At 44.4% G+C, this 19,903-nt stretch overlaps 1 protein-coding gene and 1 long non-coding RNA gene across 3 annotated transcripts in view; one reads left to right on the top strand and one right to left on the bottom strand.

Moving 5' to 3' along the window:
* Nucleotides 1-19,903, top strand: part of LOC308473781 — a 314,717-nt gene that overhangs the window by 34,165 nt on the left and 260,649 nt on the right. The gene's annotated exons all lie outside the window — the stretch shown is intronic.
* Nucleotides 1-19,903, bottom strand: part of RNF144A (ring finger protein 144A) — a 67,166-nt gene that overhangs the window by 23,157 nt on the left and 24,106 nt on the right. The window contains exon 1 of one of the 2 annotated variants that reach the window (XM_080999327.1): nucleotides 1,157-1,180. The exons of the other annotated variant lie outside the window; for it this stretch is intronic. The gene's annotated coding sequence lies outside the window, so the exon portion shown is untranslated. Of the gene's footprint in view, nucleotides 1-1,156; nucleotides 1,181-19,903 lie in introns of those variants that run through there. 2 annotated transcript variants of the gene reach the window in all.

The raw sequence follows: 19,903 nt of genomic DNA, 5'->3' as shown, positions 1-19,903 counted from the left end.
GCGGCGAGGGGATAGAAAAAGGTACTGAACAGGATATTAGCTCTAAATTATGTTGTTACAGAGATATAGGGGACCTCAGAACAAAATATTTTCCTTGTGTGAAGTTCTAAGGGTGTGCAAGACTGTGTGAACCAGGCAGAAGGAGGAGGGTAGAGATATTTGTGTGTATATTAAACCACACTTTTTGTTGGTTTTGGTTTACTGGGATTCACTCCCCTCCCCCCCACCAATCAACCCAGGGCTGGTTTTAAAAAACGTTCATACAAATGTGTCTCTTAGAGATTTCCTGGAATATGTAGAAACCACTTTATTTTTAGATGGCTCCATGTTTTGCTTCCAAACTGAGAGACACTGAACTACCTGAGTTTATGCGGGAATGAAATTTGCTTACCAGTACATTTTTAAGCATTGTGATGCATTGGGTGTACCACTTACTGCTGCATTACAAAGACAACAACATCAAGAGATGCCATTTCATCTGTGACTACTCAAGGCGCTCCTCTGTTTTCAATATGCCAGGGTGGCTCAACTGTACTATTTTCCTCTCAAGATACACACAAGTAGCAGAGAAGAGCCTTCCCCAGTTGCCAAGCCTGTGGATTTTAAAGGAGAAAGTGGTTGTTTATACATATGTGCACTCTCACAAGTGATGTGGAGGCAAGTGCGTTTTCTACTTGCTCTGCTCCCTATCCAATTACAAAACACAACACAACAAGCTGCCCTTAGAGAGGAAGTCTGTTGTCTGTGGGTGAGAAAAACGCAGGCACTTGGTTGGTGCGAACCAGAGAACAAAGAGGCCTGTTTACTTGTCGGGAGCCAAGTGGGAGTAGAACACTTAATATTTTGAAATCCAGGGTTGTGTTATTTCCTGTTGGGAAGTGCTATAGGGCCAGGCTGTGTGCAGGCCACAGAACCATTAAAGGCGCAGAGTCCGTCCAGGGAAGAAAAGGGTGTCCATCTCTTCTATTATTGTCAGGGATGGTACACAGGAGAGACATCATCTCTGAGAGAAGCTTTCGAAGAGGCTGGGCCTCATGCAGAAGCAAGCAAGACAACATTGATTTGTACCATTAATTAATTGTATTTTTTTTCAAAAAAAAAAAACCCATCAGTATAATATCCACCATCCCATAATATCTATTCTCTCTCTGCTGACCTCATCTCTCTTGCAGCCTCATCCTCCAACTCTGCCCTCGCTATCTGCCCTCTTGGTACACTGGCCAATCTACTCTGATGTCACCTGCGGCTGCAAAGCAGCATGACATCACAGGCACTCTGGCTGCCATTAGCTCAACTGCAAATAACTCACACGCTGAGCAAAACTACACATCATGAGTAATGCCAGTCCAGTAAATGTTTCTCCCTTGAAAAGGAACCCTCGTTAAATATGAGTCGGGAACCCTGCAGGGCGGGGAGTGGGGAGACAGCTTAGGATGGTGTCAAGAGAAAATAGTCCATTAATGAAAAACCCTAGCCTCTTCCCATTCTGTCCCCCTTTTTGCTACAAGCTTCCCCTTCCCAAAGATGTTTCAAAAGGGGCAAGGAGCACAGCTCCATTGTAATGATTTTTTAATTGGACCCGAGTGCCTTAGAACAGCCCTCCTCAATCTGGTGCCCTCCAGATGTTTTGGACTATACAACTATGAAGTCTCACTGGATAGTTCAGTTAGGTGAGCATAAGATTCTTAATCTCAGGGTTGTGGGTACGAGCCCCACGTGGAGCAAAAGATTCCTACATTGCAGGGTGTTGGACCAGATGACCCTAGTCCAACTAGGGTCCAGTTCTATTTTTCTAACTCCCATTGGCTACGCTGGCTAAGCCAATAGGAGTTGGCATCCAAAACATCTGGAGGGGCACCGGATTGCCTTTGAGCGAGTGTGGGGAAGCGCTGGCCCTTCGGATGTGGTTGTACTAACACTCCCAACATCCCTGGCCACTGGCTACATCTGCTGTGGCTGATGGGAGCTGCAGTTTTTGGACCTGCCTTAGAAGTGTCCTAGGTCCAAAAGCAATGGACTACCCTTACCCAGACATGATGCTGTTTGGTAACACTGTGCAAATTGGCCGAGTAGTTTCAGAGCCTTATGATGTTGAAGAGTCCCGTCATATGCAGCTGCCGCATATTAATCCCCAAGCCAGGTGATCAACAGAGGCCTGCATATATATTATTTGGGAGGTTGAATGAGGAAACGTTCTTCCTAAGGGGAAAGATTATGAAGTGTGTGTGTGTGTGTGTGTGTGTGTGTGTGTGTGTTGAATCAAGTCAACCTAGGCTGCTCCAATGCATGTGGGATAGCTGGACAAACTTAACTGGGAGCAAGTCCCATTCAGCAAAATGTTAACCTGTGTTAAGAACAGGAGCACCGTCCCAGAGAAACGATAAAAATAATATCATGAGGCACAGATTACAAAAGATAGAAGCAACATAAACATCCCACAAGCTTCCTGAGGGCTATTTCACTGTGGTAAATTATCGTTCCAGTATGTCCAAGTCCACCCATAATAGCAATGAAACATGGCAGAGCCTTAGCATTTTACCATGTGGCAGACAATGTGAGGGAGCCACTGGAAAAAAAATACTCCCAGCTGTAATGCATAAGAGTCTTCCTTCTTCGGGACAAAAGGCATGTGAGTTGGACCTTCCTTCCAGGTGGAAGGTTGTTGGTACCACAGGTGAGAATTGCAAGGCAAACTCTAATTTTGGCCAGGCAATTTCTGCCCCCTTTGGCAATTACTCGAAAAATACGAAAATGCGTCTGTTACTAATATACCAATGAAAATTACAACATACTTTGTAACTGAGGAAGTATTTCGTGAATTTTTTATGGTCCGCTTATTTAAAACTAAATGTTAAAAAGCAAGGGGGGGGATGAGGGAAGCATCTTAACTAGAAGATAGTTATTGCTGCCATGTCCGTCTCAAGCAGAAACCAAAAATTAACTTCTGAGTTAGTAAACTGATTAATTCCCTCCATGTTTCAGCTGCTTCTCTGAAAGTGGTTTAGCAATTCTAGCGAGCTAAGCAAATTAAGGAAGAGGAATGCCAGATTTAGAAATTAACTTTCCGTTTCAGTTGGAGCTAAAACAAATTTGTGTTCCCCTTACAGATGGTTCTGCGCTTCTTAAGCAAGCAACACTACTTAAAAGTTTCGCTCTGGTCACCACCCACCCACCTTCAGAGGGCAACAGGATACAGAACAATCTGATGAAGATTGTACCACCTGGGGACAGTTCTCTAAGTACCAGGGTCCAAAGCCATTAAGAGTTTTCAAAGGTAATGAGTGGAAATTGGGCCCAGAGTGGGTGGACAGCAAGCGAGAGATACACAAAAAGACACCAAACATTTGTCCTTTTACATAAATCAGACCCTCCAAGTGTCCCTATTTTCCAGAGACAGTCCCAGATTTACAGAAGTTGTCCCGATTTCTGATTTGATCCCATAATGTCCCGCTTTTCCTATTTTCATCGCAGAAATGTTCGAGGGTGTGGTAGGATATCCCTATGTTCATCAGAGAAGTGTTGGAGTGTATGGAATAGGACACCCCTATTTTGATCAGAGAAATGTTGGATGGTGTGCATAAACATGTACTATAACTCACAACTTGAAAGCTTGGACATAAAAACTGAATGAAGAATTGAATGTATCTCAAGATACTAGAGCCAGCAATACTTTCCACGCTTCCCATCATAAGCCACTGCTCCCAGTGAAGTTGCACAAATTGAAGAGGGGCGATTTATGGGCAGCCTGCTTGTCTATGCAACCGTGTACCATATGGCCATTGCATAAACCAACTAAGTAGATACTACAATGCCACATCAAGCTGGGCACGCAGGGATCCATGACGGTTTGGCTCTCCCAACTTGTCAAGGAACTGATGGCTGGCATGGCCAGCAATGAGAACACAAATAACTTGTGTGGCGGAACACAGCACAGAGAAGCAAAGTGCTAAGGGTCAGGGCAAGCTTCCTTCCTCCTATCAGATTTCAGAAAGAGAAATAATAATACACTTCTCTTATACTATGCTAAACATTCTTCTGAAAACACCAGTCCTTTTGATTTTGATGGAATTAATTTTCAAGTAAGCATGCTCAGAACTGCAAGTTTTATTTTTAACTTCCAGATTGTGACTAAGTTATAAGGTGCATGGGGGGGAGGGAGGGATTGGGTTGTCTCCAAGTAAACGCAGGTATCCAACCATAGGAGGTTGAGGGGAAAGAGGGAGCACCTCTCCCTTGGTGGGGAAGAGTTATTGTTAGAGCCTGTGGTCTAAACCACTGAGCCTCTTGGGCTTGCCAATCAGAAGGTCAGCGGTTCGAATCCCCGCAACGGAGTGAGCTCCCGTTGCTCTGTCCCAGCTCCTGCCAACCTAGCAGTCTGAAAGCATACCAGTGCAAGTAGATAAACAGGTACTGCTGTGGCAGGAATGTAAACGGTGTTTCCGTGCACTCTGGTTTCTGTCACGGTGTTCCGTTGCACCAGAAGCGGTTTAGTCATGCTGTCCACATGACCCAGAATGCTGTTTGTGGACAAACACCGGCTCCCTCGGCCTGAAAGTGAGATGAGCGCCGCAACCCCATAGCTGCCTTTGACTGGACTTAACCATCCAGGTGTCCTTTACCTTTTACCTTACCTACAGGTGAATGGGCAGAAGCTGTGAAAATGCTATTACAGACTTTCACTTTACCCAGAAATAATGCCTGCCATCTTTTTGTCCGCCGTGGAATCTTGCACAGCTTCCATTCACTACAATGGGGCTTTTGCTGGAAAACCTCCCAATGGATTGTGTGCCCGCTGGCATCTGTGACTGCATGCACCAGGCAGTAGACAACACATGCCATATTGTGCTGACCATACTCCACGAAGGAGTACAGGTTGTCCTGCCAGGAAACTATTCTGGGAGGAATTTTCCTTTCGGGCTATTTTACCTTTGCGAGCCTACCTATGTCGGTGTTAATAATATTCAGGGCTCCGTGAAGGGCTCAAACATAGAGACGTCTTGAATAAATCCTAGTGCTCATTACAAAGCATCTGCTTGTGCCTCTCAGAACTGCACATTCCAAGCAGTGAAGTGGTTTTGGTAGAACATCAAACAAAATCCTCCTTCAGCCATGTCCTGATGTGACACCCAACATGTCCCTGCTTGAGGAGAAGCTGCTAGCCGTGAGTGGTTATCAGAAGAGAGAAACTGCTTTATTACTTTTACCTTGTGAGGATTCCATCATGCAAGAAAGAAACAAGGAATTAAGGGCTGGGGGGAAAAGCCAGACCAAAAACAAACCTCCGGTTTGCTTGCAAACTTTCAAAGCTGAGGATTTCAGTGCTTTTTCCTGCTCTGTAAAAAGCTTAGTGCCTACAAATTCCAGCCAATTCTGTCCACATTTACATAGCACTAAGTCCCGTCCAGCTCAACAGGGGGCTGTTCAGCTCAGCACTTGCCTTTCCTCTGATCTTTCCTGGCACAGTTGCCGATTTAAAGCTCTCGTGTCTGAGTGCCTGAGGTTGTTGTTTTGCATTTCCTGCAAAAACCTGCTCTTTAAAGCTCAATTGGAGCAGACATCAATCCACGGAGAAACTCGAGCCGACATTTGCACCAATTCAGCTTTAAAGAGCAGGTTTTTGCGAGGAAACCTTGAGGCAAAAAAAGAACGGGGCGGGGCAAAAATTAAGTGTGGATAAGTTTTACCTGTGAGTAACCATGTGTGGGACTCCTCCATAAGACTGCAATCCTCCTAAACACACTTATCAAGGTGCAAGCTGCACTAAAGACTTATTTAAAGCTTTTTAAAAGAAATCTCAACCTTCAGCTAAAGAGAGCTTCTGGAGCAGCTTACAAACGTAGTTCCTGCCCTTAGGCTTACAATCTAAAAGACACGACACAAAAGGGATTGTAGGGGAGGAGGTACAGTACTACAGAGTCGACCTGCGCAAAACCACACAATGCAACCGGGAAGGAAAGGCTTTAGCTTCCTCGCAGGATTAAGGGACCCGTTCTAACAAATCCGTCGGTGCTCAACAGCCGCACTGTTCATTCTGCTTGGATTGGCTTTGCCTGGACAGAGCAGGGTTGTGTGAATATGTCCTATGAGTCTAGGGGTGCAACTTCAGTGTGTGGCAGTTGCGTGACCCTTCTGGCATAGAGCAGTGTGGATTGAAATTAGCTTGAACTGGCCAAAAGGAAGGAAGGAAGGAAGTAAGGAAATGACAACCACCAGCACATGCCATGTGCACAAAGGCTCATGTGATTTGGCTCTGAAACTGGCAAGGAAAGGAGAAGAAAGTAAGAGAAAGGCACATCACTGCTACTGAAGTACAGTGCTACCTCGGGTTACATACGCTTCAGGTTACATACGCTTCAGGTTACAGACTCTGCTAACCCAGAAATAGTGCTTCAGGTTAAGAACTTTGCTTCAGGATGAGAACAGAAATCGTGCTCCGGCGGCGCGGCAGCAGCGGGAGGCCCCATTAGCTAAAGTGGTGCTTCAGGTTAAGAACAGTTTCAGGTTAAGTACGGACCTCCGGAACGAATTAAGTACTTAACCCGAGGTACCACTGTATACCCAAAGCAGGACTTGGGTAAAATTTGGGGGGATTTGCCAATTCAGAATCTGCCCTGCAGAATACTAAACAAATCTAATGCATACTCATTTATCAATTGAAAAGCTGCCTTGTGTACAGTGACGATGAAAAACAGTATATAAATTTAAAATTAAATGAAAAGTGCAGACACTCCCTTTCCCTTGACACCATTTTTATAAATAAGCATTTTGTATTCTTGCAATAACCTTTATCCTTGCAGTAACATGATCCATTTAACTATGGTGGTTAAAAACAGCAAAAGGAATGCTTGAATCGGGTTTTGCTCTGCAAACTGTTCTCTCAAAGAGTTCTTGGGATACGCTTAGAAGACCTGCTTTTTCCTCATGCCCAAAAAGTAAACGCTTCAAATAAATTCTTATAAAAAGCTTCGCTGGAAAAATCAAGTTATTATTAAAGAGACTGTGATTAAAGAGGAAGAAGCCTGTTCTAAAGTTTCCAAAAGAGAGTGTTTGCTGAATATTTTAGAAGGTAGGAATCTCAAAACTGAACTTCTGCTGACAGAGATCAAACCAGTCCAAAACCCACAGGGCCCTGCCCTCTGTTCAAGCTTCTGGGACGATCATAGATGAAGATCCCTCCACAGTAGCCCAGTTGAGTCATGTGGTAAAAGAAAATCAGCTCCTGGGACATACATGTCTATTTAAAGCAATACCACTGTTCCAACAGTGAATCTTTTTCTGGGTCAGTCTCTTTCATTATTGTCCTTTCCTATTTACTTTAATGACCGCTCTTTCCTTAAGGGCAGCCTTATAGTCCAGAATTACCATCTCAGATACAAAAATAGGATCTGGGTTCTAAGAGGGCACTACCTCGGGTTTTCCTATTTTAAAACTCTACACCCTAAATTACATCGGAATGCTTAAATTAGGACTTCCAACCTGTTTTCGGACATTTCCAGTAACAGATTAAATCTTAATAAGTCATAAACTTTCTCCTTTTTCCAGGGGAGGTTGTTTTTGTTGTTGTTTCACGTGCTACTGCAAATGCGTACCAAAGAGGTCTGCGCTTGAGCAGAATGTATATTTCCAGAGCTTGGATAGCTCAGTGGGTTAGAGGTCGGTGACGATAATACCAAGGTTGCAGGTTCAATCCCCTACATTGCAGGAGGTTGGAAAGGTTAGATGATCCTCCCAACTCTACAGGCCTATGATCCTATGACAACACTTGTACTAACCAAATGCAGTCCTCAGATGGTAAGAAAATGAAAGCAGAAAATACTTAAGAGGGCAATCCATGCCTTTGGTGGAGGTCGAGGTGGGGAGAATAGGAATACAGTGGTACCTCGGGTTACATACACTTCAGGTTACAGACGCTTCAGGTTACAGACTCCACTAACCCAGAAATAGTACCTTGGGTTAAGAACTTTGCTTCAGGATGAGAATAGAAATCGTGCAGCAGCGGTGCGGTGGCAGCGGGAGGCCCCATTAGCTAAAGTGGTGCTTCAGGTTAAGAACAGTTTCAGGTTAAGAACGGACCTCCGGAATGAATTAAGTACTTAACCCGAGGTACCACTGTAACTGCAAATAGTGAACTGAAATGTAGGCCTCCGAAGGAACAGCCCCACACCCTTGGTCTGTTATACCACAGGTAGGCAACCTAAGGCCTGTGGGCCGGATGCGGCCCAATTGCCTTCTAAATCCAGCCCATGAATGGTCCTGGAATCAGCATGTTTTTACATGAGTAGAATGTGTCCTTTTGTTTAAAATGCATCTCCGGGTTATTTGTGGGGCATAGGAATTCGTTCATTTTTATTATTATTTTCAAAATATAGTCCGGCCCACCACATGGTCTGAGGGACGGTGGACCGGCCCACAGCTGGAAAAGGTTGCTGACCCCTGTGTTATATTATCTAGCTGGGCTGGGCTGGGCTAGTTGCTCGCTGGGATCAAACATTTTGGAATAGCACATCTCAGCCTTGAAGAGGAGCCTTGTAGAAAATGCTCTTAAAAGTGGTTCTGGGTGGAATTCAACATTGCGCTTTTCCAACAGTTCTACTTGTGCAAGCATTCCAGCTTGTCAGATGTAAATAATAATAATAATAATAATAATAATAATAATACCCCCTCCCCCTGCTGTTCTGGGGTTCTCCTGACAGCCCCTTGAGCCAATATGGAGGGGGGGTCCTTGCTGTGCAGGCAGAAGTACTTGCACAGGGTTTCTTGATGCAAAAACATTAGTGTGAGTCACCAACACATCAAAAGCCATCAGTCATGACTAAGGCTGCAGTTCTAACCCTACTGACCTGGGAGTAAGTCCAAATGAATTCAATAGGACTTATGTCCACTGTGCAAACATGGCTGGAACTGAGCTATAAAGTCTCACCAAAATCAATGAAACCAATCTCAGTTGCAAGTTGGCTTAAGTCCCATTGGTGAGATTCAGATGTCCTGGTTTGGGCGATCTGGAACAAGCCCTGCGTCTCCACATTCCCTCTCTGCTTTCAGCTTCGTATACTGTGTTATGCATTGTAAGTATTTCTGTTACCATCCTTCAGTTGTATTCCCAGGACAGTTTACACAAAGAATAAAACAACGGAAATGCCTTTACATCTAAACCTGTGAACCGTGACTTGACGAAACCTTCCAAACGAGGATCAAATCAGCAATGTGATCTATTCTTCTCAATGCATCTGGCAATTTTTAGGGTTTTACAGGTCAGGACTTTCAAAGCCATGAGTAGCAACGTCCCACGTTAGTATTTGCTTGACACCCAAACGGAATTAATTACTAGAAATTAAGTCCATACTACTCCTGCCAACCTAACAGTTCGAAAGCATGTCAAAGTGCAAGTAGATAAATAGGTACCGCTCCAGCAGGAAGGTTAAACGGCGTTTCCGTGCGCTGCTCTGGTTCGCCAGAAGCGGCTTAGTTATGCTGGCCACATGACCCAGAAGCTGTATGCTGGTTCCCTCGGCCAATAAAGCAAGATGAGCACCGCAACCCCAGAGTCGTCCACGACTGGACCTAATGGTCAGGGGTCCCTTTACCTTTACTTTTAAGTCCATACTATTTCAGGAAGTGGCTGCGGCTGCGGCACCATGCCGCCATGATTAGTCAAGCTTCCTAACAAACAAAACCAAAGGACTGATGGTTCTCAAAAGACCCTGCATAATCGGAAATGAAGTTAGCTGTGCATTGTCCTGATACCACCCATCCAAGTCCCGGGGTTTTTTTATCAGTGGGAGACCTGCTGCGTACAGTTCTAAATTTGCCCATTCCCGACCACAGAACACAATTAAAATGTACTTTAGCTTTCACCACATTCCTATGATAGAGCTCTTCCTTCCCTTTAGAGGCAGTTTAAAGAAAACAAACAACCGCTTGACCTGTGTAGGCAAGGTTACGCTTGCCCTCATAGAAAACTATTGTTATAGCGGCCCTCTCTGCGTTAAAAGAAATGGCTCCGTCTAACTACGACAAAGTAGCAACGAGTGGCACATTCATCACAATTGCACCAGAAATGTGAGCAGAAAAGGGAGAGCACGTGAAACGGCCAGGATCCAAGAAGCTACTGTTCAGTTGTCAGTCATACTTAGAGCAACCTCCGACTGGGCTATATCATAAATTGCTTTTGAAGCTTTGCTCATTTTTAAAAGCTATTTGGCACAGTCATGGGATGGCGGGGAAGGCTGCGGTTTTGGAAGCGCGAGTCCGTTTGGGTGGAAGGAATGAGTTATGCAGTTGCTTCCGACACTGGCCAAATCTAACTATGAAGGAAAGCTCAAAAGGTGAAACAAGAGGGAGTTGTGGCCAATTCCTGTGACCCTAAGTGGAGTTGGTCACAAGTGTTTAGGTCAAGGGCATCTGAGTTTTGGCACCGGGCGATTTGATTAGGCCTCCACAGGCGTTACAGCCCGCTACACGAGTACCATCTTGAGAGGGAGAACGTTCCCCTCTGTCACTACCCTGCTCCGCAAACTGGGTGGTGAACTTCTGAAGTTAGGAGCACCCTGTACTCACAGAGTCTCCTTTTGTGATTCAGAATCCAGGAAATTAGCTTTCTAAGCTGCTCTAATGGATTATAACACTTGGCTACTGATTTAGCACATGCCCCTTAATAACTCAACCCGTGTTTATCTGCCCCTGTTCAATGCACTTGCAGCCATTTTGTGTGGTGCAGTGCTTTTGAGAGTACTCTGCAATTCCGTCTTTTGAACTCAATTGATCTACTGAACTTAACACACAAATCTGCTCGTGGGACTCAACAGGGTCAGAAAAGGTAGGCAGCAATTGGGCACCTGTAATCTGGCCATGGGCAAATTCAGACAAGAACAGAGCCTAGGCTTGCTGTTAGATCCCTAGTCTACACAATATACGCTATGATAATCTTTATTGTCATTGTCCCATACAGAACAACGAAATTGAAAAAATCTACATCAGACATTCAAAAACCAACATGCCTGCTATCCCAGCTATCCCAGCCTGGTTAACTCCCTAAAAACTCTGATACCCCATAATTAAATACCATATACTCCCATAGAGACTACCTTACACTGCGTTTAAAACCAGAAATGCATTTGGATAGAAACTGTTTCTCAGGCGGCTAGTCCTAGTCTTTATAACCCTGTACCTTCTTCCAGAAGGCAGAAGCTGAAAGAGATCATTTCCGGGGTGCGCACTATCCTTCACTATCTCTGCAGCTTTCTTATGACACCTGGAAGCATAGATTTGATCCAAGGTGGGAAGAGTGCACCCAATTATTCTCTCCGCAGTCTTTACAACCCTGGACAGCATCGTTTCTTCCCTTAACAGACCTAAAACATACTGCGGCTAAATCTGAAGCTCCCAGAAAGGACATTTACTTATCTCTGGCACAACAGCACAACTAAGGTCTACTTTGTATGTAGAACGAAGGAGCACACTAGTTGACCCTACAGATTTATTCTCTTGCTCAAAATATACAGTACAGCTGAACTGAAGTGCTGAAGGAGTTGAGTTTTAATCTGGAAGCGGTTTAGGAATCATCCCAAGTGGTGGCCATACCGACAGAAAAAAATAGCAGTTCACAAAAGCCATGTTGCCTTAAGTCATAAACATACCAGCAGTGGTTCCCAGCTGGTGGTCCACAGACCCCAGAAGCTCCCACCCAGGGGGTCTGTGGCACCATTCAAATAACAAAAAATACCATAGAGATATCAAAATTTTCCGAAGTAGGAGGTCCATGCTTTGGCTTTTGAAAAACAGGGGGTCTGCCTTCCTTAGTTAACTGGGAATCACTGCAATATAGGATTCTCTTTTAATGATATAATGCACAGAGCTTCTCCAGTATGAAAGGAAATTTGGCATTTTGCTTCACTAATTCATTATTTGGATGGCAGCCATTCTAGCTGTACTTAAAACTGAAAATGCATTTCTCATGCAACACTAAAATAATGTATTAAACTGATAAAGTACATCAAGCTAAGTATTTTACACAGGGGAGGGGAGGGATTCCAGCTAAAACAACAAAAAGCCACCCAAAATCACTTTAAAAAGCAATTTACCCTGGTCCTGTTTAGCAAACTGCCAAAAATCTTGTCAACTCTGTCCTTTCTTTTTGCGCTGAAATTTGTTGCCAAGGGTTTAGTAATGAGCACTCATTTTATCATATACATCTTTCTGGTTCTTTTTTTTAAAAAAGGAATTGAATTATTTTCATGGTTGGTATGGGGGGGATATATAAATAGAAAGTTGTACTGTATCTCAGATTTTTTCCAAAGGAACTTGCCATAATATTTTTTATTTTTAAGCAAAGTAAAATCCATGTTCTTCTTGGCACCGGACGACAATAAAAGGATAAAAAGCGAAAACTGTGTGCAGAGGCCAACTGTTGTCAAGACAGCTAATGCAAAGTCCAGCACAACAATGTCTCTTTTGTCTGTATTGCCTATCCCACGAGAAGGGCAGCAGGGGGAACGTTAGAATACTGTGAGCCAAATATCTAACAGAGGAACTAGTTGGAGGACCAAACCTTATCTCGATTACTAAACTAAAACAGAGGCACAAAAAGTGTCGAGTCATGGAACCACCATTATTCGTGTCTGAAGGGTCACCCTTTTATACCTCGGGCTTTATGAGGCTGGTAACTAAAGAGCTAAATGAGCTGTTGCAGGTTTTCTGAATAGCGAGCCGCTTTTGAATGGGAAGAAAGGGCAACTGTCCGCTGGCACTGAATACATTAGGTGGAAATGGAACTAGGCTGTGCACGCTGCTTTCAGGAAAGACCCAAAGTTAACTCTTAACGCTGAAATCTCAAGGCTCTGGATCTGTCCCCCTGGGCATAATCTGAACTTCAGAAGCAATCGCTGTTCTCTGCCCACCTCAGCCCTCAATTCATACCTTTGAGGATTGAGGAAATAGCTCAGCTGGTTAGAGTGTGGTACTCATAATGCGAAGGTCACAGGTTCGATCCCTGTATGGGACAGCTGCATGTTCTTGCATTGCAGGGGGGTTGGACTAAATCAGGGCTTCCAAAACTTGGTCCTCCAGCTGTTTTTGGACTACAACTCCCATCATCCCTAGCTAGTGATGGTCAAGGGTGATGGGAATTGGACCAGATGATACTCAGGGTTTATGATTCAATGACTTGTTTCCTATTGCTGGTGATGGCAAACAGTGCAACATTTTTCCGTGTTGCTGGTTACGTACACCTTCTCTGCTGCCATAGGTCATAGGTAGGCAAAATAAGCCCTGGAGGCTGGATCCAGCCCAATCGCCTTCTAAATCTGGCCCGCAGACATTCCAGGAATCAGCGTGTTTTTACATGAGTAGAATGCCCTTTTATTTAAAATGCATCTCTGGGTTATTTGTGGGGCCTGCCTGGTGTTTTTACATGAGTAGAATGTGTGCTTTTATTTAAAATGCATCTCTGGGTTAGTTGTGGGGCATAGGAATTTGTTTATTATTATTTTTCAAAATGTACTCCGGCCCACCACAAGGTCTGAGGGACAGTGGACCGGCCCCCTGGTGAAAAGGTTTGCTGACCCCTGCTGTTCTTACGACGCATTTGCCCAAGAACTTTCCGTTGCATAGCTCAAGTAAAGGAGGGGGGGAACTGAATCTGGGTAGATGCACTACCACCTTCAGCGGTCTCTGCCCACGTAACACTTTTGCTTTTAAAAACCATATTCCCTCCACCCCTTTATATTCAGTTTGGGCAAATCCAGGCTTTAAAACATCTGGATATACTGCAGCTACATCTCGGTTTGGCCCTAACTGGCGAATACAGTGCTGATGACAGGTCACATGGGCAAAGAGCAAATCACATGGGCAGCACCTTCTCCACAGATAACAGAATCATAAGAGTTGGAAGGGACCACGAGGGTCATTTTGTCCAACCCCAGCAATGCAGGAATCTTTTGCCCAATGCGGGACTTGAACACACAACTCTGAGGTGAAGAATCTCACACCCTACCGACAGAGCTATCGAAAGACTGCAGGAGGGAGCAGCAGCATGATTGAATCTTCCTGTATTTAGAGAAACTCTCTAATCATAAAGAACTGGACGTCGAGGAACAGGGTTCCAGCCTAGCATTCACTCTGACACGCTATTCCACCCCCCACCCCCCACAAACATTCAAACATGCAAATCCTCTGTTGCTGGTCCAAATAACAGAGCCAGGAACAGCTTTTATCACATGATCTGAGGCTTGTCGAAACCAGGCCTAAGTTATCAGATGCCCCGTGGACAAAATGTGGCTTACTGTGTTGTTATCTCCATTTTCTTAACGTTCCACCACTTTTTTCCCATTGGGAGAAAAGCTTCATTTCTTAAAGAGCTGAATTTTTACATCACTTTGCAAGCACAGTGGTACCTCAGGTTACATATGCTTCAGGTTACAGACTCCGCTAACCCAGAAATAGTGCTTCAGGTTAAGAACTTTGCTTCAGGATGAGAACAGAAATCGTGCTCCGGTGGCCTGGCGGCAACAGGAGGCCCCATTAGCTAAAGTGGTGCTTCAGATTAAGAACAGTTTCAGGTTAAGAATGGACCTCCGGATTGAATTAAGTACTTAACCCGCTGTACTTGGAAAAAGAGACACACACACTTCCCTTCTCCCCATAACGGAGCAACGTACCACATTAACTATTAGTGAATATACTTTTAATATTTCAATTTTTTAAAAAGCAGGTATTTTGTATTACCGAAGAAATTCAAGAAACACATGCCTTCACCAGGAATGCTAGTAGTGCCCATTCAAGCTGATATGGATGAACACATTGATGTCTTCATCTCCCACATACCTCCTGGATTTGCCAAAGCAGGTTATGCTGAATTCTAGCATATAAACAAAGCATCTAAAAGCAATTTTGTAGGAATCGGCTCTCACCACAAGCAATGCTGGACGCCCTCTGGTGCGATGCATTGAGAGAGAGAAAGATTACCTATCAAAAGTCACAGCCTGCCTGTCATTCAGCATTTTTTGCTTTCTGCAAGTCTTTTTTTTTTAAGGGGGTTTCTATTTATATGTCTGTCAAATCCTTGTGACTTTGATAAGGAACATGGGTTCTCTGCATGCATGGCTTGCCATCATTCCTCTGTGCCTTGAGAGAGATTACCCTGAAGCCGTTCCTTTTCGCATTTATGCCACCTGCATATGTGATGCATTTTCAGAAAAGACAAACTCTGCTACATCACAAGTTCTGGCTGAGCTGACCTAAGCCTGGCAGAGGGGAAGAATGTCTTTAAAATAGAGTTTGGCTTGGCACATTACCACTAAATATGAATCTATTTGGCAACATTCATGAATATTTGGTACCAATATAAACCATGTAATATGGTATGGAAGTATGGAAGTGAGAGCTGGACCATAAAGAAGAATTGATCACCGAAGAATTGATGCTTTTGAATTATGGTGCTGGAGGAGACTCGAGAGTCCCATGGACTGCAAGAAGATCAAACCTATCCATTCTGAAGGAAATCAGCCCTGAGTGCTCACTGGAAGGACAGATCCTGAAGCTGAGGTTCCAGTACTTTGGCCACCTCATGAGAAGAGAAGACTCCCTAGAAAAGACCCTGATGTTGGAAAAGGTGGAGGGCACAAGGAGAAGGAGACGACAGACGATGAGATGGTTGGATAGTGTTCTCAAAGCTACCAGCATGAGTTTGACCAAACTGCAGGAGGCAGTGGAAAACAGGAGTGCCTGGCATGCTCTGGTCCATGGGGTCACGAAGAGTCGGACACGACTAAACAACATAAACCATGTATTTTTTTACGCTACTCATTCTTTTTAAAACTTTCTAAGGTTATTCATTTATTATCTTGTAATTGTATTCTTCCTTTGGACTTTGCTGGATCCAGAGGTTAGAAGGATCTCAAATACATCTTGCTTCCTCCCCACTCTCAAACTCATAACAATCCTTAGGGTTATCTCTCAGCAATAATAGGAGCTAAAACATATTGGAACACTTTGCAAAATCGAAGTGAATTGATCAGCACAAACAGCCTTAGCAAAGAACAGGGCAGATGAATGAAAAGAAGAGCAGCCTGCGCTATTTCAAAAGAGCAACTGTCTGGTAGTTAGAGAGACAGGCAATTAAAAAAAACAGCAACACCGGGTGAAAACTTTGCGTGACAATACAACCAGGGCTAATACATGATCAAAAGTAAGGAACAAGAGGGAAGTGTTAGGCTTTATGTACAACTGTGAACTGGAGCTGTTTGATGATTTAAATGAAATGTGAAATGGCTGGTGAAAATATTTTAGCACCAGCTGACAGTCTGCAAAGAGACATCCAAGTGCTTTGATTCTGCAAGTCTTTGAGGTATTTTGTCAAAGCCTCGTTTCAAGATAAACCTCTAACACAAACTGCAGTTAAAATTAATTTTTCTCTTCCCTGTGAAATCTGTCTTCCACATTGGGAGTTCTAAAATGGAGCTCCCATCTTGAAACAAAAGACGGAGGTTAAACGGGAAGAAACTGCGCCAAGCAGCCTGATTTTGCTGACAGACTTTGAGTACCAGTAGGTATTGTGCTGCCTCCCTTTTTCCATAGAGGCAATGACAGATTTATGCATGTCCAATTGACGCCCCCACAGGCATCGCGATGACTCGGAAGTGGCCATCACACACGATGACCAGGCACGTGACCCCCACACAAATCAGGGGTTGCCTGTACATACAGATGAGGCAATGGAAACATAATTTGTGTGGAACTGCAATTTATTTACTTATTTATTTACAAATAAGGCATTAAATGTAAGTGCATATATATAGGGAGGCGGGATGTTACACATTTCTGTATTAGATGCGTTACAACACAGGTAGAGAAAACCCGTAACAACATATAGGACAGGAATCCCCAACCTTCGGCCCTCCAGATGTTTCAGACTACAATTCCCACCATCCCTGACCACTGGTCCTGTTAGCTAGGGATCATGGGAGTTGTAGGCCAAAACATCTGGAGGACCGCAGGTTGGGATGCCTGATATGATAGGATATGGAGACAAGCAAACTGCAAGTGCTCCCACCAATCAACGCAACAAAGGCCCTGCTTGCAACCATGTTTTCTGAAAGCACTCCAATGCCTGCAGCCACATGGTTGGCATGTGTGCAGGAAGCAAAACTTTCTGCTATCGCTGCTCCTCTAATCTGGAAAAGCTGCATTAGCTGAAACCTTGCTTGCCACGCATTTCTCAAGGCACCTGACACCTGCAAGGAAAGCAACAAATATGTTTTTCGATATCTGACGAAAACAAAGAAAGAAATACAATAACTTGGAGTGTGTGTGAAAAAACTGTAGAAATAATAATACAATGAGTCTAATTGGAAGCCAAATGTGTTTGTTTTGCTTTGTTTTCTCCCCACCCCCTTCCCTTCACTCCTCCCCTCCTTCTTCTTTCTCTTCTCTTTTCCTTTTTGTGTCTCCTTTCTTGGTCTTTCTCCTTTTGATATGTTAAGAAAAAGATAAAGAGATAAAAGTGTAATAGGAAAACCTCAGTAAGTTAAAAGTGATGTCGTGTAATTGGTTAATTGTAATGATTTGATGTACCATATTTTTCGCTCCATAAGACACACCAGACCATAAGGCGTACCTAGTTTTGGGAGGAGGAAAACAAGAAAAAATTATTCTGAATCCCAGAAGCCAGAACAGCAAGAGGGATCTGGCTTCTGGGATACCGTGTGTCTGTTCTGGCTTCTGGGATAACCACGCCAAGCCTCTTCAGGGCAGTGGGATGAAGGCTCCCCCTGCCCAAAGAGGCTGCGCACGGCTAAGGCAGAAGCCAGGACAGGCGCGTTGCTGAAGGGGCGCTGCGCAGTCCTCCCTCTCTGAGAGGGAGAACTGCGCAGCGCCCGTTCAGCGAAGCGGGAGGAGGAACAGAAGGAGTCTCTTCTGTTCCTCCTCCGGCTTTGCAGGACAGGCGCTGCGCAGAGAGGGAGAGCTGCGCAGCGCCCCTTCAGCGAAGCGGGAGGAGGAACAGAAGGGGCTCCATTTCTCCTCCCGCTTCGCTGAAGGGGCGCTGCGCAGCTCTACCTTTCAGCGCTGCGCCATTCGCTCCATAAGACGCACTCACATTTCCCCTTACTTTTTAGGAGGAAAAAAGTGTGTCTTATAGAGCGAAAAATACGGTAACAACTACTGTTTTCCCTTTGTTATTGTTGAATTCTAAATAAAGTATTGTTCTGTTGTTGTTTTTTAAAAAAAGACACCTGCAAAAGGCAATTGTAGGAATAAATCTATGGCATTTGTTTGGGCAGGAAAGAGGGAGGGAGCACCGAGTTCTACATGGGTGGCAGTGATCCTCTGCCTTTAAGGGAGAACTGCCTGATGTGCAGCATTTCCGCAGAGGAAACTTTTCTAGGCCTGGAGAAGAAGTCATGGGAAAAAAGCTTCCCCTGCTAAATTTCTAAAAGCCAAAGAGCTATTTAAAGGCATGGAATGTCTGCCAGGGAAAGGACTGGCAACTCTAGCAGAGGAGTGTGTCTGTGTGTGGGTGTGTAAAAACAGCGAAGATTCCTTGGTTTTAAGGAACAATTAGCAGTGCATGAAAATAGCCAACAAAAATGACAAACGACCCTGTTTGTGCAACCTGGTGCATGTAGTTAAAAATTAGATCAAACAAGTTGAAGTAACATAAAGGCAAGAGAGGGAACACCTAATGCAGCCCCATCCCAAGACTGCAAGCCAGTCTCTTCTCCTCTGTCCTTCCCTGCCCAACATCCAGGTTCTAGATCCCTGGAATAATAATAATAATAATAACCTCTGCAAACCTCAGTATCCTGCTTCTCAATGGCAAAAAAAAAAAAAAATCCTAACCCAGCAAAGGGCAGCAATTATGAGCCCGTTATAAACCTGTATAAATAAAAAGCCTCAATTTTTATAAAGTGGCTGCAAATCAACACTTACAGTTATGAAACCCAACTGTAGGGTTGCCAGATTCTTGTCTGTCTAAGGCTGCCAACTTTGCAACTAGCACCTGTAACGATGTCTTTAAAAAACAAAGCACCAACAGTGTGATCCATTGCAATTTGCATGTGATAATGTTCATCTCTGTACAGGAGAAATGTCTTGCTGGCTAATTCTTGCCTTTTGTGCAGCTATTAAAAGGCATAGCTGCAGGGGCAGACTGAAAAGCTGGTCCTCGATGACAGTCCCCTTTTGCTTGTTGAAGCAGGCAGGACTCTGGGTTTTACCCCATAGCAGCCAGGGTATGAGGGACCTGCTGGAGAAAAGTTGGAGGGGGCACAAAAATCTCTGCCTGAAATATAAGCTGCAAATGTATACCTACTGGCCTGAGTAAGGTAAAGGTAAAGGGATCCCTGACCGTTAGGTCCAGTCGCGGATGACTCTGGGGTTGCGGTGCTCACCTCGCTTTACTGGCCAAGGGAGCCAGCGTACAGTTTGCGGGTTATGTGGCCAGCATGACTAAGTCACTTCTGGTGAACCAGAGCAGCGCACGGAAACGCCGTTTACCTTCCCGCCAGAGCGGTACCTATTTATCTACTTGCACTTTGACGTGCTTTCGAACTGCTAGGTTGGCAGGAGCAGGGACCGAGCAACGGGAGCTCACCCCGTCGCGGGGATTCAAACCACCAACCTTCCGATCGGCAAGCCCAAGGCTCAGTGGTTTAGACCACAGCGCCACCCCCGTCCCTGATTTCTGAGTAGGGACTGGCAATTTGGTCAAACTCAGTTTCCCATTTTTCTAATGTTTAGTTCAGTTCTCCACAATCCCACATAAGTTTGTGATTATTATTTTTAAGTCCTCGTGAAAATTCATCAGCAAATTTATACTACTACATAGGCTTTTTATGCAGTTTTGCATAATCTACACATTTTTGTAAAGCAATTTTCCCTAATTCAATGGCTTTCCAATGTTGCTTCC

Source organism: Podarcis pityusensis (assembly GCF_964106645.2).
Source record: "Podarcis pityusensis genome assembly, chromosome: 3".
NCBI lineage: Eukaryota > Metazoa > Chordata > Lepidosauria > Squamata > Lacertidae > Podarcis > Podarcis pityusensis.
The sequence above is the reverse complement of the archived record's forward strand: the minus strand, read 5'-3'. Positions and strand labels throughout refer to the sequence as shown.